Raw genomic sequence first — 24,701 nt, 5'->3', positions numbered from 1 at the left:
TGCCTTGCGCCTGCCACCAGGTTGGACCTTGCCCATGTGCGTTTTCTTTCCTCTGGTTAGTTCCAGGCTATTGTCTATAATCCTGCAGTGCAAGGAACATGGGGGAGAATGGTAGAAATTGGTTCTCCATCCTTGGTAAACTCCATGCCTTCCCAGTTCTGCCCTTCCACCGACCCTTCTTGGGTGTGCTGAGGATCATAGGCCCTGAGGACCAGGTCTGACTCAGGGTCTTGGAGGCCAGGGAGAAAAGCTTAGCAAAGAATCTCCTCTGGACAGAGCCAAGCCACACCCTGAGCTTGGAGCTCAGGGCGGGCATTCCAGAAGCTTCATTGCAGAATGTAGCCCAGAATGCAGACAATAATGAACAAGGCAAAATCTGTTTCTAAGACCAGAAATCCGGATGCGATCTAGGAGTCCAGCAAGAATGGCAAGGCTAACCACACGGAGGTAAATATGCAAATGTGGATAGTGCACAGCGGTTTAAATTGCATGGACATAGAGTTGCTATGAACAAGGAAACGTGTTAGGTGGCCCAACACTTAGATGATATCTGTGTAAATGTTTAGATGAATTTTGGGTCAATGCATGGATGGCCCACAGGTCGCAAAGGTGTAGGAGGGAGAGTGGGCATATACAGGTTTGGCAGAGGACATTTGGTGAACGTAATTTACCTCTGCTCCAAATATAGTCATGGATGTGGTTAAGCATCCAGGGGGCTACTTCTGACTGTGGGAGTCAAAGCCGTGGTCTTGGGGAAACAGGTCCAGCAGGATCACATAGCCCATAAAGACCATGTTCCACGCCCACCTTTGGGGAGTAGCAACACAAACTTGTGAGCAGACCCCCAAGGGGCAACTCCTGGTGTCCCTCCATCAGCAGGCAAAGGAGTGAAGAAAGTCAGAGACACAAGGAGACAATCCATCCAGGGAGCAATGGGCCATGTATACACCTCCATCCGTCGCCACAACCCTGAGACCAGAGAACCAGGTGGGGGTCAGCTACCACTGCCAACTGCCCCGAAAGGCATCACGTCAGAAGGTGAGTCCTGGGTAAAGTGAGAGGAAGATGTGGAATGAAAACCAAAATCAGAAGGAAGACCAGGATTACTGGTCCGATAGAGACTGGTGGGGCCCCTTAGACTATGGACTGTGGTCACCCTTCAGGTATGGAAATGAACTTACCTCCCGCAGGCCCAATTTTCAGCCACACAATATACCGACCCACCAGGGGAGCCATAACACGAGGGAGGTATGCACACTATAGAATCCTCAAAGGGGCAGGACTCACCCAGGGACAGTGAGACTCACCTCCTAAAGCGATTCCTTTCAGAGCAGTTGGGAGTGGTAGTGGGAGAGAGGAGGAATGGAGACAGGAAACACGGGGTGGAGAGGGGGAGGCGAGTGGGATGAATGATGTTACATTGTGGGGTGGCAATCGATGGCATAAAACACAAAGTGTATGAATTGTTGGATAGGAAACTGATTTGCTGCGTCAACCTTCATGGTAAAATGTCATCCATCTATCTATCACTGTCTTATACATCTAATGAAATTAATAACCTAAGCAATGCTCATCAAAAAAAAATCTAACATCATAAAATGACATGATGTGCCTGAGAAAAGTTACACAGCACCTCCTATGAGGTGTTCTTACCAAAACTTTGAAGTTGAATGTGATCAAGTTTTAAAATTGAACTATCACTCGTGGGAAAATCTGTGCTAAATAATACCAGGAGGGTGCTTCCAGCAGAATCCAGAATGTGAAAAAGCTCACAGGGTCAGAGGCTTGGTTTTATTCAACACATCCCACTGCCACGGAGTCAATTCTGATAGCCACCCGACAGGACAGGGTAGAACTGACCCATTGGTTTCCAAGACTGTAACTCTTTATGGGAGCAGAAAGCCTCATCTTTCTCCTTTGGAGCAGCTGGTGGTTTCAAACTGCTGACCTGTGGTTAGCGGCCCAACTTGTAACCATGACGATGCTACCAGGGTTTCTGTATTCAACATGTAAGTTCAAGAAGATCTGAGGGAGGGAGGAAGGGAGGCCAAACCTACAGAGGAACAGAACGGAGACAACCAAAGGCAGTGTCCAGACTCCCTCTGGATGTGATTTTGAACAAATTGACATGAAAAGATCATTTCTGAGACCATTGGGGGAAATTTTTGCCCAGCGGGACACTTGATATGTTAGCTATGTGTGAAGCACAGCAGGAGTGGATGCGCAATGACAACAATGGGTACACAAGGACATAGGGGATACAGGGCATGGGGGAAGCCAGGGGGGAGGGGATCTCAGGAGTAACTAGTGAAGACGGGAGGGGGGGAGGGAGCATTAGAATGGCTTGTGATTGCATAAATTATCGTAAAGACGATTTGCCCAGAGGGGGCAAATGCTCAAAAATTGATGTGGGGGTGATTGTACAATTCTCCGTGATATGACTGAATGATTGAACTATTGGATTATATGATATGGGAATTAGCTGCCACTAATACTATTGGGAAAATAACTAAAAAAATAAAATATGAGAACATTTTTTTGCCAAGAACATGGCATGATGAGGGACAGAAATGTTAGCTGGGACCATGTCTCTGTCTCTTACACATACGTACTGCAGTGTTGTCAGATGAGCGGATCTGATGATTTGGATTAGCCTCAAAGCAAGCCGATGGGGTGAGTCTGAGTTGGTGAGGCTTGAAGTGGGGCGAGAACCCCACGGGCTTCTTCGTGCTTGTCTCTCCTTGGCGTCTAATTGAAGTCGTTCCCAACAAAATGTCTTTTCTTTTTTTTAAGAACATTTTATTAGGGACTCATACAACTCTTATCACAATCCATACATACATCAATTGTGTAAAGCACATCTGTACATTCTTTGCCCTAATCATTTTCAAAGCATTTGCTCTCTACGTAAGCCCTTTGCATCAAGTCCTCTTTTTCCCCCTCCCTCCCCGCTCCCCCCTCCCTCATGCACTCATGATAATTTATAAATTATTATTTTGTCATATCTTGCCCTGTCCAGCATCTCCCTTCACCCCCTTTTCTGTTGTCCGTCCCCCAGGGAGGAGGTCACATGTAGATCTTTCCAACCCACTCCCCTCTACCCTCCCAGTATCGTCCCTCACACCCCTGGTCTTGAAGGTATCATCCACCCTGGATTCCCTGTGCCCCCAGCTCCCATATGCACCAGTGTCTTTTCTACCCTCAAGAATGGCTGGGGAAAGACCTAGACATTCCGACCGGAGAGACTGGTGTCCTCCAAGGCTCTGTGGGCTGGGGGAAGGAGGGGCCCTGGGGGGCCGGCGCTGAGCTTCCTCCAGGGTTCAGGGATGGGCTGGCCGAAGGTACAACAGGGGCAGAGGTCCAATCTGGAGAGGAGAATCCATTTCTGCCTTGACGGACACCGGGGCACACAGGGACCACAGACGGAGGGGAGGGGAGGAGAGCCATGAAACTGCACATAGCCGCCCAAGGAGAACCCCCGGAGACTTGGGGAGGGGGGGAGTGACATAGGGAGGGAGTGACATCAGCAGTGCTGGGGAGGAGTCCAGATACAGAGACCTGTGCTGACACTGGGCAGGGGTCCCGGTGAGAGGCGAAGAGGCTGGAGGATGGGAAGGAGGAGACAGGAGTGGGGGCTGCAATGGGGGGGGGGGCTGACGGTGAATAGGACTCCAGTGAGGCCCATTTCTGACTTGGGCAACTGTGTGATACTGGTGCCATTCATGACCTAAGGTCAAACTTCTCCAAACCAAGCCTGGGGACTGGCCCTTGCAGAGCGGTGTAACTGGGAGACTGTGTGTTTCTGCTCAATCTGGCTCCGGCTTGCTCATCTATAAAGCAGAGGGGTAGGCGCTTCGGATCAGGGGTTCTCCAAACCCACCCCCAGGTCCAGCCCACATCTGTATCCTTCTAACTATCAGGAGGTCACGAGTTCTGCCCTGGCCTCGCTGGAAATCCAGCCCTGTGACGTCAATGGCATTTCCCCTCAGAAAAAGGAAATGAGTTAGTGAGCACGTCACCAGGAAAGGAAAGGGAAGGGAAGGGGCCCCGCCCTCTGCAGCTCTGTGCTCCCCACCCTCAGCCCCACAGGGCTCACGGGCCCTCCGTCTGAGTCAAGATACAGGATCCAGAAATGTCATGCTTCAGACAGAGGTACTGACACAGTGGGCGGGGGCTGCCTGTCTCATCTCTGACGTCTCAGCCGGGCTGGGAGCCCCTGAAAGAGTCAGCGCCTGGCTCTGATGCCCTGGCACGGGCTCCAGCCACACTACAGGGTCAGGCTCTCACTGAATGTCAGCAAGACCCTAAAGTGGAGCTCTTTGTAAGTGGGGAAGAAGGAGTCAGAGAGAAGACCCATGTCCAGGCTACATGGCCCGTGGCGGACAGCCCTGGACACCTGCCATACTACTAGGTTCCCAGAGCTCCTGTCCCTGGTGGGCACCCCTCTCCAACGACAAGGATTAAGCACCTCTCTGAGTGTCCCTTTCAAAGCTGCTCCAGAGGCAGAAGGAAAGCGGGCAGCTTGGATTGGTCCCTTCACGGAAAACCACTGTATATGTCACAGCCGAAAGATCAATGTCTTAGTTAAATGATTCGGTAGAATTATTTGTCCCAAAATGGATAAATTCAGTATTTTCAGTAAATTGGGCATTTTGGAAAAGCGATTTGTTGGCCAACTGAGCATCAACTGAATGTGTTTTGAGGCCCTTGGCAGAGAGGCCCCACGGACCCCACCATCACCCCTTCTCTCGACTTCGAGACCCTATGGGGCAAAGCCCAGGTTCATGTCACCCCTGTTGCCCAGCTCCCAGCCCTGGACCTGGCATCTTGTGAGTGTCAGGTGCCCGTGCATTGCTGAATAAACCCTGGTGTTGAATCTTAATGCCCCAAGGGCTGGTGAGGACCAGGGGAGATGGGTTGGCAGTGGGGGCCCTGATCAGTCCTGAGCCGGTGAAGGAACCGTGTGGAAACCCCCCTCACTGTTCCCTGATTGTAAAAGTCAGCTCGGCTCATACTTTCCACTGTGCCCCCCGCAGGGCGGGCTTCTGTGCACCTTCCCACGCACCCAGGGGCTAGGGGTTTTCAGGTGAAGTAGCACTAGGTGTTTGTGTCTGTGTACCTTTGCAGAAGTGCTCACTGGTGCCAGATCGGTAAGCCTGTGCATACACGTGTAAAGATGTGTGCATGTGTGTGCACACAGGTATGTGCACATCTGTTTGTGCCTGCATCTGCGGATGGCTCTGTGGCATATGTGCAGGTGCAGCTGCTCCTGTGTCTGTTGCTATGTGTGTGACAAATGTGGAGCCACGCTTGCATGGGGTGGGCACCTACAGATGCCCGGTATCTAGCTATATGCCGCCTTCCCAATGCCAGGGCAGTGGGGGTATGGCCCCGGTTGTGCATTTTCTCTGGAGGTCTACGGTGATCGCCACTGTTAACTAGTGCCAAGCCACCCCCAGCTCTGGGCGAGCACGAGCCACGGAACAAGTGTGGCAGTCTGTCACCATCTTCAGGAGGGCTGGTGTGCACAAGGCCATCTTGTCAGCCCCTCCTGTAGAGCTTTCCCATCGTGGAAACTCACACAAGGAGTCCCACTCTGCCCCATGTGACAGAATCGGCTCGATGGCCATGGGTCAGTTGTGTGTGTGTGTGTGTGTGTGTGTGGTTGTTTTTTATGGGGGGCAGAGGCAGTGTATGTTAAGAGCCTTCCAAACTAGGGGTCGCCTCTTGCAGAACTCTTTCAGGTCACATTCTCTTGTGAGGCACAGGGTTTTCATCGGTTAATTTTCAGACGCGGATGGCCAGGACTTTCCTCCTAGTCTGTCTCCATCTAGAAGCTGTTGAAACCTGCCCACCACGGGGAATCTGCTGGGATTTGAAATAGCAGGAGCATAGCTTCGTAGTGACACACAGACCACCGCAGTATGACAAACTCACAGGCAGCTAGTGTTCTGATGTATAAACACACCTCATCCAGGTAGCGAATGGCGAGGTGTGGGTGTCGGGTGCACGTGTGCTGTGTCCATGCTAGACCATGGACAGGTGTGAGGAACTGTGTGAAGGAGTGTTTAGTGTGTGTCTCTGAACATGCCTGGGAAGACCAGCCCTGGAGATATTCCAGGTTCAGTCCTAGTTCACCCTAGTACCAAGTACACAGCAAGAAAATGAGTCGAGGGATTTCTGTTTTCCCAGCATGCATGTGTCCTCTACTGTAGTCTAGAGTGTGTTCAATAAGCACACAAACCCACAGCCATCGAGTGAGTGGATGCTGACTCCTGGTGACCCTGTAGGACAGGGTCAGACTGCCCCTGTGGGTTTCTGAGCATGTAACTCTTTATGGGAGTAGAACACCCCATCTCCTCCCTCAGAGCAGCCAGCAGTGGTTTCGAACTGTCGACCTTGTGGCTCGAAGTCCAACACATAGCCACTGTGCCACCAGTACTCCTCATGAGTGCAATAGTTATAACAAAGGTTTGAACTACTGTGGGAATGACCAGACTGCTACACAGAGACAGGAAGTGAGCTCCTGGTGCCAGTCGACTTGCTCCCTGTGAGGCTGCTCCTGCCCGTCCATTTGTGAAAGGAGGCAGCACCTGCGAAGCACAATAAGATGGGGTGAGACTAGACAGAGGTGTGTGTGTGTGACACATGACTATGGGTATGTGTGTCTACCTTGCTACACACCATATACCTTTTTGCCTTCTTGGGGAATTACAGAGCGCCTGGGTACCAACTCTGGCTGGTGGCTCTCCCAATTACATGGTTCCCCGGACCCAAAATGCAAAAACTTCCAAGGCTCCATCCAAGTGAGGAAACAGGATGGGCATGAGGCTTTGGCTCCAGAACTGAGCAGACATGTACCAGCCTGGGGACAGGGACTGGGGCGCCTGGGGTCTCAGTCCCTACTCTGCTCTGGGGAATGTCTCAGCCACGTCCAATCTTCAGCCCTCCCTTGGTGGTTGTCACCGGTGTTTTCTTTGGGGTGTGGTATTAGAGCCAAAATGAAATCCTATGTGGGGATAGAGGCCTACGTGGGCACTGCCTGGGCTGAAGGTTGGGTTGGGGGGGGGTGCGCCGGGAGGACTCCACAGAGCTTAGTTTGAAGCCCCTCATTGAGGTGAACCCTGAGATCTGTGCCATTCCCACGCACAGTTCTACAAACGCGCCCACGTCCACAATATCACCTAATCCTCCTGAAGTGTGCAAGCGGGAGTAGTTATGAGTCTCTGAGCCCACCCACCCCTGCCCCCTCCCTGCCTCCCATCTTCTAGCTGCTTCCTCCGGCCCCCTTCACAGGGCCATTGTGAGAATCACGGGAGATGCCACCCCATGAGGTGTTTGCCCAGGATCTGGTCCCCAAACTGGGGGCTACTACGCTTCCTATACCTCCATTTGATGGACCAGGAAAGAGAGGCTCAGGGAGGTCCCCTGACTTGTCTGAAGTCAACCAGGAGGTGCGGGGAAGCCAGGGAGGCCTGTCCTGACCACGCCTGTCCACACTTGTGTTACCAGCAGTGCTGCTCTTTCCTCCCAGGCTTGGTCAGGCGGTGGTAAACCCCACAGCACTGCACTATTGCAAACATGTGACGCTGTGGTTGCCCACACAGGCCTAAAAATAGCCAACAGGAGCCCGGGGGCTCTCCCTTGAGTAGGACCAGCAGAGGCCTGTTCCCCTGGCAGCTCCTTGCAGATGTGCAGTTCCTCAAGAAGGGGAGGTGCAGGGCAGGGTGGTCTTCAGGCACCGTGGTGCCACGGTGGTTAAAAGCTTAGCTCTGGGCTGGAAGGTCAGTCATTCAAGCTCGCCAGCCACTCCTTGGGAGAACAGGGTGGCAGCCGGCTTCTGGACAGACTTACAGCCTTGGAAATCCTATGGCCGCCAGTCTGCACTGTCCCACAGGGTTGCTGTGAGTTGGAAGTGGTCTGACCCAGCTTGGAATGAGATTCTTTTCATTGTGTGCTTTGGGGGTTTTTGTTTGTTTGTTTTAAATCTGGTATGCAGAAATCAGTATCACCATTGACTACATGAGACCACTGAGGGTCCGAGAGGCAAAGTGACTTGTTCAAGATCAAGAGCTTCAGTGAGAACCTGTGTTAATCTGATCTCAGTCTTAATCCTTCCCTGATGGTGCCCTTCTCTCTTGAGCATGACGACAGCTGGCACCAGGGTGAGATCCGGGCATTTGAAGCCGCACACACCTGGCTTCTGATCCTGGCCTCACTGCTGACTCCTTGTGGCCTTGGTACATCACCTCCCTGCTCTGAGCCTCCGGTTCCTCACCCACAGAATGGGGTTCATGAAATGGGATTGTGGTGGGGGACCAAACAGAGTGATGCAGGAAAGTGTCCACCATCCACTCATGCTGCTTCCAAAGTTGAGACGAGAGGAGAAATTCTGGCTGTGACCCCTGGGAGGGTCACACCAGCTCAGGGAAGGAGACGTCTCAGGAGACAAGGGTCGAGAGTGACGTTAGATTTCTCAGAAATGACTCTGGTCCCGCAGGCTCTTCCAGAACCGTGTCTCTTCCCATCCAGAGGTGGAGTCCATTCTTCTGCTCCATGACATTGAGCCGTCCTTGCCTGATAGCATAGCGTTCGCCTGTTGGGCTGCTCACTGCAGGGTCAGCAGTTTGAAATCACCAGCCCACCTGCAGGAGAAAGATGGTGCATTTTGCTCTCCTAAAGAAATACAGTCGCTAAAACTCACAGGGGGCAATTCTCCCCCGCTCTCTAGCATCACGGTGAATCAGCATTGACTCCAGGCCACTGAGTTTGGCTTCTGTCTTTTTCTGTAATGAGCAAACACGGTCCAAGTGGGCCATATGCGATTTCTGAAGCCAACTCTTAAAATAGGGTGCACATAGGTGTTTGTCCATCCGTCTGTGTCTGTCTCAGCATGCTTGCCCATGGACTCAGCTTCCAGATTATGAGCTAGCACAGGCTACATAGAGGCCACTCTATGCCAATGGTCCCAGTGGCCAGCATCAACTGCTGGGCACAGAGTGGTCAGGCCTTCAGACCAGCTCCCAGACTTCAAACCGTCCTAGGATCTGAGAGCGGCGGGAGGTGGAGGGGAGGAGAGGATGAACAGGGGACACGTACCAGTGCCAGGTGGGCCCGGCCACACCTGAGTGTCAGACTCTAAGGCGTTATGAGACAGCCGCTCACTCCCCTCCTCCACTGGGCCGGTCGGCTGGCCGCTGGGATAGTCACTGTGGAGGCTCCCAGACCAGAGACATCCTTATCAGCCCCCTTGTCTGGGGAACTTGGGAATGTAAACGCACTGCCATGAAGCCTCGAGAAGGGCCGGCCCCCGCAGAACACAAAGCAGATGCCCAGTGGGACGGATCCCCAAGCCCTGCCCTGCTCCTGCATGCACCCTGATAGGGGTGGAGGGGGAGGGCCCAGCTTCACTCCTCCACCAGGCCTGTGTCCTCTCCTCCATAGCGGGTTCTAACTGAGGTGTCAGCATTCGGAGGGGCCCTTTCTGAGCCGACACTATAGGTCCACCTGCCCCAAGTGGGCAGAGTGTGCCTGCCCTCCCCAGGGAAGGGCCCCTCCAGTGGCTGGGCTTTTTCTCTCACCAGCTCACCCTCCCTGGTTCCTCAGCTGGGCCAGGCCCCAGGCCGCACTCTGAGCTCCCAGACTGACGGAGGGATGGCAATCGCAAGCACTCGAGACAACCACGTCGGTGTTCAGTCCTTTTGAACTGAGTGGCAGGCACGGCTTGGAATGCTTCACCCATGTTAAAGCACACTGTTCACACCACCCTGCAAAGGAGGGGGGCTAAAGTCATCGTCTTACAAGGGGAGAAACTGAGGCATGGGGAGGTCAAGTCACCTGCACAAGTTCCCAAGGCTAGCACGTGGCAGCCGTAGCTGGCTCTGGTGTCACCTCTGTAGACAGCGTGTGAGGAGGCTGTGATGGGGGGTGGGGGGCTGAATCACCTGGCTGAGCTATTGTGAATTTGGAAGGCCACGGGGTGAGTGCCCCCCACCGGACCCTAGAGCCCTCTGCCTTTCCTCTTCCCCACCCTCTGGGTCCTGGCTGCCCTTGAGAGACTTCAGGCTCAGCTACCCCCAGATGGAACTCGCAGGACCCCGGCATCCTGGAATCGGGTGGTGGGAACAGATTCAAGGGGAAGACTTGGGGTTTGGAGTCAGCCAGAGATGAGTTCAGGTTCTGACACCTCACCATCTGATTGCATGCGGGAGAGGGTCAGAGCGTGCTGGGGTTCCTCCCTTCCTGCCTTCTTTCCTTTACCCTGTTTCCCTCGAGGACCTGGCCCCTGAGCTGAGGTGCCTCTTGTCTGCGTGTGTGTCTCCTCTGTCTGTGTGTGTCTCTGTCTGTGTGTGACTGTGGTCTCAGTGACACTGAGACCCCTCACAGTCTGCAGGGGGCAGTGGGGTGGGGTGGGGCTGCAGGGGAATCTTTGGAGCACATGGTCCTTGGAGGCAGAGTGAGCGTTGGCCAGGTGGACCAGAGGGGGAAGGGCAGTTGGGCTGGTGCACACAGTGGGGGTGGGAGGCAATGGGAGTGCACACAGTGGGTCTGGCTCGAGCGGGAGGCCCCAGGGCAGCAGGGAGCAGCAGAGCAAGGACAGCCTCCACCACCACACTGGGCAGCCTGGGCCTGGGCCCTAAGGCACTGAGGAGCCATGGGAGGGGCTTGGGGGAGCAGTGGGGGTAAGTGGAAGTGTGTGGGTAGCTCTCTGGCAGTGTGAAGGTGTGAAGACCAGGGTGAAGGTGTGAAGACGGCAGACTGGATAAGGCCAGCAGATGGGAGCTGGGAGGCCCTGGGGGCGGGAGCAGCCTGGTCAAGGGGGACTCCAGGGCCGGGAGCGGGGAGTCCAGACATGAAGCTGTGGCCCTACAAGTGACCAGTTGCCAGGGGAAGAAGGGGGCGTCCAGTGAGTCTCAAGCGCTAATGACCCTTGTCTGGGTTGTGACACAGCAGACTTTGCTGCCGCAGCATGGCCTGTGGTGTCTGTTCCTGGGGGGTACCTGGGAAGGAGGAGGGGACCAAGGACCAGAGCACCCATTGAGCATGGCTCTAGGGTGGCCACCATGGAACCCCAACAGGGCAGGGATAGGTGGGGTGACCAAGGCAACAAACAGACGTCGAGAAGATGGCCAAGGGTTTGGAGAGGAGACATTGGGGGTCCAGACAGCAGAAACCTCCTGGGCAGTGTAAGTCCCCTGCCCTCCCTGTCTGCAGCTGGCTCTTCAGTGACCGGGCGACTTGGGTGCTGGCCATTCTGTTCCTTGTGTGGAGCAAGGAGCTTGAACCAGAGGACCTCCAAGTCCCTGGGCTTCCTGACATCTTTCAGATTCTGTGTTTTCCTCCACCCCTTGCAGGGTTTGCGCAAGGCTCTCCGCACCTGAGCCTCGGCTGTGGAGTCTGGCTCTGGCTGGAAGGATCCTAAGCTTACACAGAAGGTTCCAACGTTTGTGCCAAGGACAGACACACAGCTTCTCAGCTGTCAGGTCCCCAGACTTTGCTCTCCTCCAAGGAGTCTGTACTCCACTCCGCTTCGCTGCCCAGCCAGCCTGCCCCTCTGCCCTCAATTAGTCAGATCGAAGGACAAGGCTGTCTGCTCCCGGCTCACGCCCCGCTCCCTGGGTGCCCTGGAGCCTGGGAGGAGCAGCCTGCAGGCCTGGAGGCTTCCCCTCTGACCTCAGGACTAGAGCCAGCTCCTCGGTAAACCCCAGCATCCCCAGAGTGGGGGCGCAGCCAAGTCAGCAGACCCTGGAATTCAGAAAGAAGGCAGCTGGCCGCCTACAGATAATGACCCTTGTCTGGGTTTTTGAGCTTTCTTTACAAAGGCGGGACACCATCACAGGAACACACTGCCTGTGACCCTCTGAGGGTCGCAGAACGAGAAGGCTATTACTTTACAGAGCCTCAGAGGGGCTCAGAGAGGAAGAGACTTGCCCAAAGTCACACAGCAAGTGAGAGCGCTGCTACGCAGGCCAGCCTTCAGGGAGACTTGAGTGGCAAGAGGCCCTTGCGGACCCTCTCAGCATTTGTATCCCACCCTCGGGATTCCCAAGGCAGGATGGGTCCAGGCAGCACGAGGGGAAGGGCTGGACAGCCCAAGTGAAGTGAGCCACATGCCCCCGCCTGTAGGCTTGCGAGAGCCTCACCCTGCTTGCCCCACCTCCATGTGGCCCAAGTGAGGCCCTGGACAGGCTGAGCCCACTGACTCGCCAGCCTCTTCTGTCCCGCCTTCCTCCTTGCTCTGTGAGCTCCTGCCATGTGGTCTTTGTTCCTTCAAACAAACCAGGCTCCCAACCAGAGGGCTCTCCTCCAGCCCTGACCTCTGCCATGCCCACACCTGTCCATGCCTCCCCACCTTTCCATTTATAGACATAGAATTGTGAGTTCAGGGAAGGGTCACCAGCAGCTTAAGCGCCCCTTCAGCAGTCTGCACATGTTGCTCAGTGACACGGGCCACCGTCTTCACAATAGGGGAACATTCCCATTATGTCCCGTCTGGTTGTTCTGTTTCCATTCATCGAGTTTCCCTGCCCTCTTATATGCTCTCCTTTGTTGGGAAGTGATTGTTGATTGTTTGGTCCCCAATAGGTGGTAGGTTTTGTTGTTGTTTGTTCATTTGTATTTTAGGAAGCCCAGTACTTTCTGAGGCAATTTGTTATTTAGCTACAAGGACTTCAGGGTTCATTTCAATTCAACATCCGTCCAGTGAGATATGAGTGAGATATGATTCATACAGCATTACAGTTCACTTATTGAACGCATAGGACTCAATATATTTTAACATATCACAGAGTTGTACAATCGCCACAATAGATTGTAGAACATTTATATCACCCTCCCACCTCTCTCTCTCTCTCCCTCCCTCCCCTCCCCCCATGTTAGCAGTTATTCTTCCCACCACACCTGCGGGTCCCAAACAAACTCAAACACATTGCTGTCGAGTCACTATGGACTAGTTACTTCTCTACAGGACAGGGTGGAACAGCCCCTGGGGTTTCCAAGACTGTATCTCTTAACAGGAGCAAAAGAACCTCCTCTTTCTCCCATGGAGCTGCTAGAAGTTTCAAACTGCTGACCTGGTGATTAGCAGCCCAGCACGCAATCCCCTATACCAGCACGACTTTCATCTGCCAGACCCAGGCAATCGCTAATCTGCTTTCTGTCTGTACAGGTCTGCGCAGACATTTTCTACAAATGGAGCTGTTTGGTCTTCTGTGATTGACTTCTGCATGTTTCCCGTGTTTTCAGAGCTCATCCATATTGTGCCGTTGGTCAGCTCTTTGTTTCTTCTGAGGGGCCCTGTGGTACAGTGGTTAAGTACCAGGCTGCTAGTCTCAAGGTCAGCATTTGGAAACCACCAGCCACTCCACAGGAGAAAGACCAGGCTTTCTACTCCCATAAAGATGTGCAGTCTTGGGAACCCACAGGGGCAGAGCTACATGGTCCCCTAAGGTCGCTCCGAGTTGGAAATGACTTGATGGCAGTGAGTGTGGTTTTGATTTGGTTTCTTAAGGCTGACAAATACTGTCACCCTCCCCCACTGCGGTGGAGTCACTTCCGACCCTTCACGACTGTATGTATGGTTTCTGAGGCTATAAATCCTTCCAGGAGCAGGCAGCCTTTTGTGTCTCCTAAGGAGCGGTTGTTGGGTTTGAACCGCTGACCTTGTGGTTAGCAACACACGTGGTTACCAACGCATACAAACTGAGTGAGTGAGCAATTCCAAAGCCCCCAGAGCTCCTGGTTGCCTGTGGGTGTCTCCCTCGCAACTTCATAGTGACCAATCAGGGAGGGTTTCTCAACACCCCTCCCCCACCTGAAATCGTATGCAGGATTCAGCAGGGCTGATACACAGATGACCAATCCCTGGGGGCCCATCAGAGTTTGGCAATAACAAGCTAATCCCCAAAGGAGTGTCGTTTGTTCTTGGGGAGGAGAGTCGAGGCCTGGTCCAGGATGCGAGTTGGAAGGCGTAGGGCAGTCCTGGCTTTCCGGATGATGGTGCTCAGGCTTGATGGGGACGTGTCCAGGTACTAGGCCCACTTTCTCTTGCTCAGCTTCACATTCAGCTTGACCAGGCAGGTTTCCGCCATACCCCACCCACCCAGTGGGGTCAATGCAGCCTTCAGTGCCAACCAAGATGCTATCCTCCTGGAAAGCCCTCCATGGTGGCTCTGGGAGCATGGGTGGGCTCAGTCTCAGTGGGGATGCCACGCCCTGGGCTGCCTCATGGCCAGAGCACAGCCCTGGCCCATGGCACCACAACCTGCCGCCACAGCCGCCTTGCCCGTAGTCATCACCGTGGAGACCCACTTGTGAGCCACAAACCAAACTAAGCTCGGGGTCATCACATAGATTCCTTCCAGGGTCAGGAAGACTTATCTTTCTCCCACAGAGCAGCTGGGTAGAGTCAAACTGCTGACCCAGGCGAAGCCCACAGGCTGCTAAGGCTCCTTTGGAAAGTGTAGAGATCGTCAAGTTTGCTGTTCACGTGGAGGGCAGGCAGCTTCAGGACCACATGGGCCATCGTCTTGCACAGGCTCTGGGTATGTGGTGTGAATAAGGCGAGGGGGCCCCTGCCATTCAGAATCATGCTGGGGACTGGCCCCTGAGGTGCAGCGTTTGCTTGGGCACCACAAAGCAGTCCTCTCTTTACCCTTCTGGGCACACACTGCAATGCCAGCTTTGGCCGTGGTGATGGCTGCTCGGTCCCGGGTGAAAATGTTGCAACTGGGCCCCTGCACCTTGCTGTCCAGGATAATGAGGGTCTCACTGAGGACAGCATTCTCCACAGTCACGTGCAGGCCCTCAGCCCGGCGGTGTCCTTCAGTGGCCGGCAGGTGAGCACATCTCCTGCATGGGCCTCAAGTCAGGCATCGCATTCTCCACAGTGCTCAGGGCCTCTGGTGCCCAGGGGTCAGGCTGGTGTCAGCGGCTGTATAGGGGAGTTTGTCCAATAGGCTGGCGGCATTTGGGCAGGAAGTGACGGGCGAGGGCACCCGGGGCACATGGAGCAGGATGCTGGGCAGGGTGGCTCAGGAGGAGGCATTTGTGATTATGATTTCTGCTTCCCTGATAGTTAATGATGATATGCTTCTTAATCATTTATATACTTTCTTTGCGGAAGCTGCCTATGGGGAGCCTTTGTTCATTTTTTCAAGTCGGGTGATTTTTCTCCTTATGATTGAATGCTAAGAGTTCTGTAGCTAGTTGAGACTGCAGTGTTTGGTCAAATGTGTGATCTGCAAACCATTCTCCTTCGTTCATTGGATAGTCTTTCACTTGGTTGATGGCAGCCTCTGAAGCTGAGTGGTTTTCCATGCTGATGGCGTCCGGTTAATCAGGTCCTCCTTTTGTGTCCTGTGCTCTTGGTGACACATCTAAGCCACTGCCACACCTCGAGCTCGTGGAGTCTTACAGAGTGAGCTCTTTACCTGTGGCTCTTGGATCCCCAGCTCTTGTCTACGGTGTGAGGGAGGACTCCAACCTCGGCCTCTCTGCATGGGTGGTCCTGTTGTCCCAGCACCATCTGTTCAGAAGACTGGTCTTTCACCACTGAATTGTCAAAACTCAACTGTGGCACCTTTGCACCAAACTTACTTCCTCAAGGAACCCTCCCCTGGCACCTCCCCCTATCACAGTCAAATTTCCCTACACATGCAAACACTAATTCAGTGACACCGGAGGCTACAACCTATACCTATTTCTGGGAACCCTCCCCTGGCACCTCCCGCTAGCACAGTCAAATTTGCCTACACATGCAAACACTAATACAGTGACACCAGAGGCTACAACCTACACCTATTTCTGGGGCCAAGGTCCCAATCCCAGCTCGGTCCTGCATTTCAGGGCTCTCATCTTCCAGGAGGGGATTTGCCGGTGAGCTCGAGATGTGTACAGTAAGCAGCCATGGTAGTAGGTGCTGACGTGTGGGCTGTTGTTAACGAGTATCGTCTGTCCCACTAGACTCTAAACCCCAAGAGGACTGGGGCACTGCCTGCCTTGGCTCCCACAGAGCCCCCCTTTTCTGCATCAGAGCCGTGCTGTGTGGGTCACTCCGACCATACTTGTTGAATCAGCGAGTGCATGCGTGCAAGGACGCATGAGTGAGTCTGGCAGCCAGGGCTACGAGTCTACCCTCCCACTGTCTGGCGGTGTGATGCCCAGGACGCTGTGAAATGAGCTTGTGAGGTGCGTGGGTGGCTCACTCCCTGTCTGCATTAGGGAGCAGACCCCTCGCTTTACCTGGAAGAACAGGAACCTCAGAGAGGGGGACAAGGGACGCTGCCGTGGGAGAAGCCGGGGTGGGGGCCCAGAGCCAGGCAGAGCACTGCCATGTGGTTGTGATCCCAGCATGTGCCCCCTCCCACCCCCCTGCCCCCCTGCTCCCTGTTGCTCAGAGCAGCCTGTGATTCAGAGGCAGCTGACGTCTGAGGCCCTAATTCAGCCCCAGTGCTGGAGGCCCGGGTCTTGCGGCCTGGCGAGGCAGAGGACCACATTCCACCAGGGAGAGCTTTCCACCTTTCTCCCCACATGCAGAGGGACGTCCTCGCTCTCCCACCCTCCGGCACTCTACAGCTCCCTGGTCCAGCGCCAAGCTGTCTGCTTCCTGTCCCTCTGCCAGCTTGTTCCAGGGAGGCCCGCTATGTCTCCGCCATGTTAACACACGCATTGCCATCGAGTCAATTCCGACCCCCAGCAGCCCTCTAGGACAGGGTAGACCAGCCCAGCTGGTCTCCAGGACCGTCACTGTTTACGGAAATAGAAAGCCTCATCTTTCTCCCACAGAGCGGGCGGTGGTTTCAAACTGCCAACCTTGCTGTGAGCAGCCTAACGTGGAACCACTACGAAATGAAAGGTGGCTAGGGATAACGGGGCTGTCTCCACCGAAGGCCTATGCTAAACGAAAGTTAGCTGCCCACGTGACAATAAAGGGGTTGGGGAAAAAAATCAGACTCACTAATTAGACCTATGGGAAAATCCAAAGCTGGGCATGCTCAGACCAAAGTCATAAGTCACCTAGGCCCAGGTGAAGGGAAACCTGGGCCCACTCACAAAGCCAGGCACATGAGGTCACACAGGTGTGCCTAAACTCAGCCAATAAGATCAGCCACTACCCTCACCCACGCCTCCCCAGCCAGTGGGGACGGGAGGGGATAAATAGCACAGGCTTAGGGCAGGCCTTCCCTTGTTCAGGTGCCCCCTGTTAGGTCAGAGGGCAAGGGTCGCATGCAATGCCTGCACCCTCTCAGGGCCTGAGCTCAGGCCTCTCTCTTGGGATTTCGTGCTTTGGCTCCGCATGCTGGTGCCATGCTCCTGTTCCCGTATCCCTTCCATGTGTTTTCCCAAGCTCCAAATGGCCAAGAACTTTCCCACGGCCCCTGCCGTGCAGCCTTGCACCCTTTCCAGGGGTGTGTGCTGTGTACTGTCTGAGACTGTGGTACTGGAAACTTACCCTGCCCTCCTAAAAGTCACTTGGATTTACAAGAGCTTCTGCCTCGTGCATTCTCCCAGTGTCGAGAAGCAAGAAGCGAGGTAGAACATCCCGGGAATCCTAGCACTACCCCGCCACCCCCAGAGCTCCTGGGCTTAGGGAGGAGACGGGCTTTACCACAAGCAACTACAAGGGGCAGAGGAAAGAGGTGAACCCCACTCTCAAGACTCTAAGTTCCCCCTCGCACCATGCCAACAGCTGCCTTCAGACAATAATGGGGCGCCAGAGTCCATGTGACCACAGGGGCAAGTCAACCAAGCTCTGTCCATCCTGAAAGCCTCACGGGAGGCCCCCAGGGTCGTACTGCTGTGTGGTTTCCACTCCTGTTAAGGTCTACGGGCTCGGAAATCCACAGGAGCTATTCTGCTCCGTCCGTGGAGTTGCTGAGTCGGCATCGACTCTGTGGGAGTGGGTTTGAGGTTTGGGGTGCTTGTTTAATCTGTACGGGAGCAGACCACCAGGGGGGGGGGTTCTCCTTCATAGACATGGATGGGTTCAAACTTGCAAGCCTGCGACTCATAGCCAGGCGTGTCAGCACTATGAGGCAGGCACTGGGCACCGCCACTGGGAACCTAACAGCAAGTGTTACTGTTTTCTTACAGGGCGCTAACTTCGTGCGTCTTCCTGAGGAGAACGTGGAAAGGGGAGTGTGACGTGGGGCGTGTTGTGGAATTTTAGCGCTGTACATTCAGTAGCCTCTCTGAGCCTCCCCATCTGTGGATGGTTGCATGTCAAGAGCCCAGCCCAGCCCCTGACCCAGAGACCCAAACGGAGTTGGAGCTGTTCTTTGGAGCCATTAAAGGGACCCCCTAGGAGCCCTGGTGCCACATTGGCAAAGCACCCCACTGCTAACCAAGAAGTTGGCAGTTCAAACCTGCCAGTCATTTGCCAGGAGAGAAACCTGTCAGTCAGCTTCCCCAGGGCCTGGAAACCCCATAGGAGCAGGTGTTCTCTGGAAGGTGCTCAACAACAACAAGCACAACCAAGTGACCCCATGATGTTGTGGCAGTTACATCATCTGATGTCAACTTGAGACTATTCAGAATTAAGGGGTGGAGTCAAGCCTGTCAATCAGGCCACAGCTCGATGACCTCATTTGGAGGCGCGAAGGAGATAAATGGCTCAATACAGGCCAGACCCACACTCACTCTCTGCTACACATTCCTGTTGACAAGCCACAGAGAGTTATGCTGATGGCAGCCAGAGCCTCGGAACTGGAAAAGCTGTGTGGAGACCCGTGCCAGCGCTAAAATGCTTCCACCACCACTGGATCCACAAGACTTTCTGCCCACTGGCCTGTGATCTTCCTGCAGTCAGCATCATTGCATGTGTTACGTGAGTCTGAAGAGGACTTTCTAGATTGGTGTCGGACATATGAGCTAACATCAGACTTACAGTCTTGATCTGCACTGGGATGTTTTCTCAATCTATAATTGTTCTTTGATATAAAGTTCTCTGTTACACACGTATGAATGTCTCCTGATTTGTTTCTCCAGTCATTCCCGACTAACAGATGTGCTGAGGACAAGACCCCCCCCCCTCCTCCTGGGGAAACCTGGGGCTACTTCCTAGAGGTGAGGACCTGGTGGTAGGTGGAGAGTGGGCCTTAGGGTTAGGCAGATCTGGGTGACTCCAGATTGGGTTCCAAAGGAAGGAAATGGTGGTCCGGGGAGAGGGAGCAGTAAGTAGCCATGGGCTCTGGGAGGGATGGTCCCAATTTGGGACAGTAGGATTGGTGGCGGGAAAACCAGGAAGGAGGTAGGGTGGAGTGTGAGCTCCAGATTTTAGTGACTGGTTGGGGGTCACCACAGGGCCAGGGTTCTGACTTGGGGGTGCCTTGTCCTTGCCTAGGCCCCAGGCTGCTTCCAAGAGGGCTCCTACATCTATTCCCAGCACCCTGGGGGAGAAGCAGGGGGTGGGGGGGAGTGAGCACTAGGCAGGCTATTGACACTGAGCTTCCTGACATTCATGTGTCCAGGGGCCGGTTCCAGGGAACAGGGCCTCCCACCCCCTCCTCCAGCCCCTCTGACCCACAGGAAGGTCAAGGGAAGTGGGTCTGACCCACGCCTGGGATTATTCATCAAAACAGTGCAAAATAGCCCGGCCAACAAGAGACGCCCACAGTACTGATAAAAATAACAATTGCTTAAATGTGCCCAGGACCGTGGGTACGCCTCCCTGTGAGGTCGCCCTGGTTACACTGTCTACGAGGAGGAAGCGCAGACTCTGGGAGGGGAAGTGACTCCAACAGAGAGGCGGGCCAATGATCCCACTCAGGTCTTTGGTCCTGGGGCGTCTGGGCAGCTGTGTGTGTGTGTGTGTGTGTGTGTGTGTGTGTGTGTGTGTGTGTGTGTGTGTGTGTGTCTTGGACTGGGAACATTTACTCTGTGGATTCTCCTGGTCTGAGAGAGGAGTGCGAGGCTCGTTCCCTGGGGGCTGTGGCCCAGGCCCGGGGCCTTTCCCTGTCTTGAGTGGGCGGCCACCAGAGGGGGAGGTGACGTTCAAGTCCTGCCATGAGAGTGGAGTCGGCTGAGATGGGCGGGGTTAGAGTGGCATTAGAAAGAGATACCGACCACATGGCCAAGCCAGCCCTCAGTGGGAGTGGAGTCAGAGCGTAGAGGGGCTGGAGTGGGGGGCATTCCATTCCAGAGTGTAGAACATTCCATTCCAGGCGGGGAGTCATCCATTCCAGAGTGCAGGAGAACATTCCAGCCTGGTGGTTTGTCCCCTGTGACTCTGAGGGGTTCTCATGTGGAGCCCTGGATGCAGGAGCCCACCCCTGCCTGGGAACTGCTTCAGGGAGGAGCATGCTGGGCGGGGCAGATAGCTCCACAGAGGGTGGCAACTGATTTGCCTGTTGTCCTGGCCATGGGTTTGCTCAAGGAGCATAGATTGATTCCCGAGCTCAGAGTCCTGCTGGGAGTCTCTAGCCCAAGCTCTCCCCTTTGACAGTCTGCTGTCCTCCTTCCTGGTCTGGCAGCTAGGCCAGGCCAGACAATGATCAGTTCTTGGACCACTCCCAGGCCTGACTAGAGATCAGTCCCATCAGGCCGTTGGGGGCCAGAAAAGGCATGATGACCATTTCCTGCAAGGCTCTGACTCACAGACCCCAGGCTCCATGAAGCATCACAACAAAACCCGTTGCCAAGGTAACCCTCGGACCTCAGGACCCGGGGCCTCAGCCACCCACCCCGAAGGCTGGCCTCGATCACTTAGAATGCAGTCTCCTGGCTGTCCTGTATAGCAAGAAGAAGGCAGGGGGCGGCCCTGTCTGGGACTCTAGGGTTGCCTCAGCCCCGGGGGAGAGGAGAGAGAAGAAGCAGGGTTCCCAGCCTGTCTCCCTCTCCCTGGCCCTGCCCCTTTGTCTCCCAGGCAATGACCAGGCCCAGAGCCTAGCTACTACTGTTCCCGAGCTTCTGAAACGGATGTCCACGGTCTCCCAACTGTTCCTCTCAGGGCGGCACCAACCTGCACTGTCCCCAGTACTTGGTTCTCCCTGCCTCAGGGAGCCAGTGCCCTGGGAGCAGCGGCATGGATGCCTTCTGATCTCGCCTCACCTCCGCATCCCACCCATCGCACAGCCTGCCCTGTCCTGGGTCCCTTTTCCAAAACCTCCGGAGGTCTGCCTCCATTCTCCCATGCCCTCAGCCTAGCCCAGCCTCCTCTCTATGCTCTGGACCTCCAGCTACCCCCAAACTCAACCCACTGCCATTGAGTTGATGCCAACCAACTCAGAGGGACCCTGTAGGACAGGGGAAAACTGCCCCTGTGGATTTCTGAGACTAACTTCACAGGAGTAGAAAGCCTCCTCTTTCTCCCCTGGAGTCGCAGGTGGTTTTGAACTGCTGACCTTGTGGTTAGCAGCCCAGTGCCTAACCACCAGCACTCCTCATGGTCCCCAAAGTGGCCTCAGATGGATCCTGTTCCTCCATCCTGAGTCCCTCCCTAGCTTCCCCACTGCCAGTCATCACGGAGGGGTTTCACCCTCTGTCAATGTATTCAACAATGCAATTAGCGCAATTCAATGCAATTAACCCAATCTATGCATTTAGTTGTAAACACGCCACCACACAAACGAACTGGGTAAATGATCATATAGAGATGAAATATGAAACAAAATAGAAAGGTCGAAACTGAAAAAAAGAGATAAAATCAAAATTCTTGAGAATAGTCATGTTTTTATTCTATTTCGTAGTGTTTCTGAAAAGCTGCTCATTCTAAGTAAACTGTTGTTGGTTCATAGAGACCCCGTGGAGAAGAGAGCGAAATGCTGCCCCGTCCGGTGCCCTCCCCGTGGCAGCCACGGAATCAGCTCATCTCCTCGAGGGACTTCCTGTTTTTCACTGGCCCTCTATGTCCCCCAGGAGGACGCCCTTCCGCAGGGATCGTCCCTGCTGATGACTGCGTGTCCTCACTCCAAGGCGAGTCTGGCTGTGCCTCCTCTAACCCACCCCGTCTCGTCTCTTCTTTTGGCAACCGACGGGAGTTTCCTAGTCCTCCTCAGTGCCGGGCTCAGGGGCGCCAAGCCTTCTGCATCTCCCTTATCCACTGTCCAGTTACGTAGATGATCACTAAAAACCCACAAAAGACATAGCTGAGAACTTTGCATCCTTTTATAAGAATGTGCCGTAATCCTGTGGGACCATCCCTTGACCATCTGGTGCCAGTTTCTCTACCTTAGCTCTTGGTTTCGTGCCGCAGGTGGAAATGCGCCTTACAAAGAACTGTGGGGGGCGGGGCGGAGGGGTCGGTCATCAGCGAGGCCCACCCATGGATTCCTCAGGAAGCCTGGGAGCCTACCAGGTACTCACTGTGGGCTGGGGAGGGCACCCACTCCTGTCTCTTTATAAACAAGTCAGCAAAAATCCCAAACCAACTACCCTCACCGAAATGCCATCGGTCACAGGCGGACTGCCCTTGTGGGTGGGTTTCTGAGCTGCTTTTATTATATTATTATATCTTTAATCATTGTATCGTGGACTCTTATAGTTCTTATCACAATCCACACATCCATGCACCTTTGTACATGTGTTGCCATCATCATTTTCAAAACATTCGCTTTCTACTTGAGCCCTTGGTATCATCTCCTCATTTCACCCCCTCCCCAATGCTCCCTCCCACATGAAGCCTTGATTGTTTATAAATTGCTTTTTCATGTCTTACACTGACCGCTGTCTCCCCTCACCCACTTTTCTGTTGTCTATGCCCCCTGGGACACAACTATATGCAGATCATTGTGATCGTTCCCCTTTCTCCTCCCACCTTTCCCCTTACCCTCCTGGGACTATAAATATTTGTGGGAGCAGAAAGCCTCCTCTTTCTCCCACAAAGTGGCTGGTGGGCTTGAACCACTGACCTTATGGTTCATAATCAAGAGTCCATCATTCAGTTAGCTAACAACTATTTGTTGAGCCCTGATCTAGGTAGGGGCTGCTGGGCGCACAAGCAGCAAGGCCTTCTCCTGGAAGGAGCTTTCACTCTCCTAGGCTCCCTCCACCTGCACCTGTGCATCCTGCAAGGGGCCTGTTTGTCTCCAGAGACCAGCATTGGCTGCTGAGCACAAGGGCCTCTGAGCCCAAACTCCATGGACCAGTCCTGGAGCCCAGGATCGGGGCTCAAGGGACAGTAGCTAGAATGAAAAAGAAGCAATGAAAAGTAAAGAAAGACGAATGATTAGAATGGAAATAAAGAACAAGACAAGGATACCCCAAGCTCTGTTCTGGCCCTGGCTCCAAGCAACACCAAGTTCACTTTCCTTCGAGGACCTCCAGCGGCTGAGCCACTGATCACAACACTACCCTGAGGATCTCCTCGCTGCTCCTGTGCAGAGGAACCCCCCTGGGCAGGCACGAACCACCTCCACCTCCCGGGTCCCCATGGTGAACCCTGTGTGACCTGCCACCCTCTGCTCTCCATAGCAGGAGGGAACTGCCCGGGCAGCCAGGCCCCTTTGATGGTTGTTTTCCCAGGCCCTCCTCTGGCGTCCCTGGCAGGCAGGACCTCCTCCGTACTGACCAGGCACCGTCCAGAATGCTTCATGATGTTGAGTGTCTGTTTTGGTCATCTGTGAGAAACACAGTTGCAAATGGCTCAACTGTAATCTTTCTTTGGGGATGTGAATCTGAACGACTAAGTTATTTTGTGAACTCTTTCTGCAGTGAATTACAATGTAACTAATTACAAAATTATTTTGTGAACTCTAACAACCTGGTCTTTGGAGTCTAACCAAGCAAACACATGAGGAGAGGATGTAATTAATACTTCCTTCTCTGAAAAGGTCATGCGGTGGAGTGAAATCTCTTCATATCCATCCATCTCTTCTATCTACATCTCCGTACTTCCCACCAAATGATTGGTGAGGTAGTTAGTTTATTGTGTCAGCCTGGCCGATAAACACATGTGGGGTTAATTGGAGGGCGGAGGGATAAATGGCTCGGTGAGTCTTGCCTTTCTAATTCTCGGGTCTCTTGCTTTGTGATGGTCGGACCAGGGTGCAGCTGCCTTAGCCAGTTTCCTGCTTCAGCTGGCAAGGCTCATTTCCTGAAAGACCCCTGAGGAGAAGCCGCATGGACCTACCCCAATGCAGCTCTGGGTGCTGAAGTACCCGTGTGGAGACCCCTGCCAGCGCTGAGATGCTTGCATGCTCACTGATTCAGCTTTCCTCCTGCAGTCGGCATCATAGTGTGTGTTTTGTGAAATGGAGGAGGACTTTGAGGATTGGTGTCGGACATATGGGCTAATGTTGGACTTGTGAGCTTGGGCAGCCCTGGGTTGAGATGTTTTCTTGATGTGCACTTACCTTTATATAATACACTCTCTTATACATGTGTTTCTGTGGATTTGTTTCCCTAATGAACCCAGACTATCACAATTGGGGAGGGCCATGCAAATAGGGCCTGTCACACACTAATCACAGGGATTAGTCAGAATACTTGCCCTTGCCCTGGCTGTAAGAGAGCTATCTCTTAGAGGAAACAGAATTTCTAGGACCGTCAAGGAAGAAGAGCCACTTAAGCAAGCACTATCGAGATCCATGTCTGCCTGGGTTGGCAGAGGCCGAGGCCAGAGGCCCCCAAGGCTGAGGCCTGGAGACCCTGAGACAGAGGCTGGGGCAGTAAGAATCTGAGACAGTGAGGGGGAGCAGGAGGTGGGCTTCGTGGCCCCCATAGGCAGGGCCCATGTGGCTGAGAGGCTGAGTCCCAGAGAGAGA

General features: G+C 54.1%; 1 long non-coding RNA gene across 2 annotated transcripts; it reads left to right on the top strand.

Moving 5' to 3' along the window:
- Positions 1-281: 281 nt before the first annotated feature.
- On the top strand, positions 282-24,319 carry LOC142444930 (uncharacterized). Of its 2 annotated transcripts, XR_012783942.1 has the most exons (5): positions 287-447; positions 877-1,038; positions 18,094-18,826; positions 18,988-19,065; positions 21,735-24,319. It is a non-coding gene; the product is annotated as an uncharacterized LOC142444930 (long non-coding RNA). The 2 variants fall into 2 exon arrangements; XR_012783941.1 differs by lacking the exons at positions 18,988-19,065; positions 21,735-24,319 and having other exon boundaries at positions 282-447; positions 18,094-18,960.
- The last annotated feature ends 382 nt before the right edge of the window (positions 24,320-24,701 follow it).

This window comes from Tenrec ecaudatus, chromosome 4, assembly GCF_050624435.1.
Source record: "Tenrec ecaudatus isolate mTenEca1 chromosome 4, mTenEca1.hap1, whole genome shotgun sequence".
NCBI lineage: Eukaryota > Metazoa > Chordata > Mammalia > Afrosoricida > Tenrecidae > Tenrec > Tenrec ecaudatus.
Note: the sequence above shows the minus strand (reverse complement) of the source record. Positions and strands in the feature narration are given on the sequence as shown.